A 583-nucleotide genomic window follows, 5' to 3' on the forward strand; every position below is an offset into this window, starting at 1 on the left:
GTAGCCTGTTGCTGTAACCAGTACATGGAGTAGACTTTTAAAGAGGTTTTAGGTTTGAAGTTCAATAAAGTGATATCAATACTTCACACTGGACTGTGTCAACTGCTCTCTGAGAAGGTGACTGATATGGTAAGTGCACTTCAGCAAAATGCATAATGGCAACAATGCAGGTCTCAACAATGAGAGATGAAATCCTGAAGATGGTGATTTTGAAACAGCTTGGTCACCCCAAGCTTTGACTCCCGTGAGTAACAGCCTTCTGCTGCTGTGTACAAGTGAACTGTCACTTCATCTCCTATGGAAATCTGATTAGTCCTACCCTGTTCATAGCTGAGCTAAACTCTCTTCTGCCTTTTGGAGACCTACTCAGAGGTGGTAGTAGCACTAATTAACTGCTAGTAATTAGTGTGGACCGGGGGATAATAAGTACAGCAGTTAACTGACTGTAAGTATGTTCAGGTAGCCTTAGCATGGAGCATGGGTCTCGCTTTGGAGCAGTTGCCTGTTACAAAGAGCAAAAGTGAAGGCCTCATTGTGAACTTGATGGCCCCTCTGATTCTAAATTGGTACTTACCATAAGCTA

This window comes from Eurypyga helias, unplaced genomic scaffold, assembly GCF_000690775.1.
Source record: "Eurypyga helias isolate BGI_N326 unplaced genomic scaffold, ASM69077v1 scaffold20698, whole genome shotgun sequence".
Classification (NCBI taxonomy): domain Eukaryota; kingdom Metazoa; phylum Chordata; class Aves; order Eurypygiformes; family Eurypygidae; genus Eurypyga; species Eurypyga helias.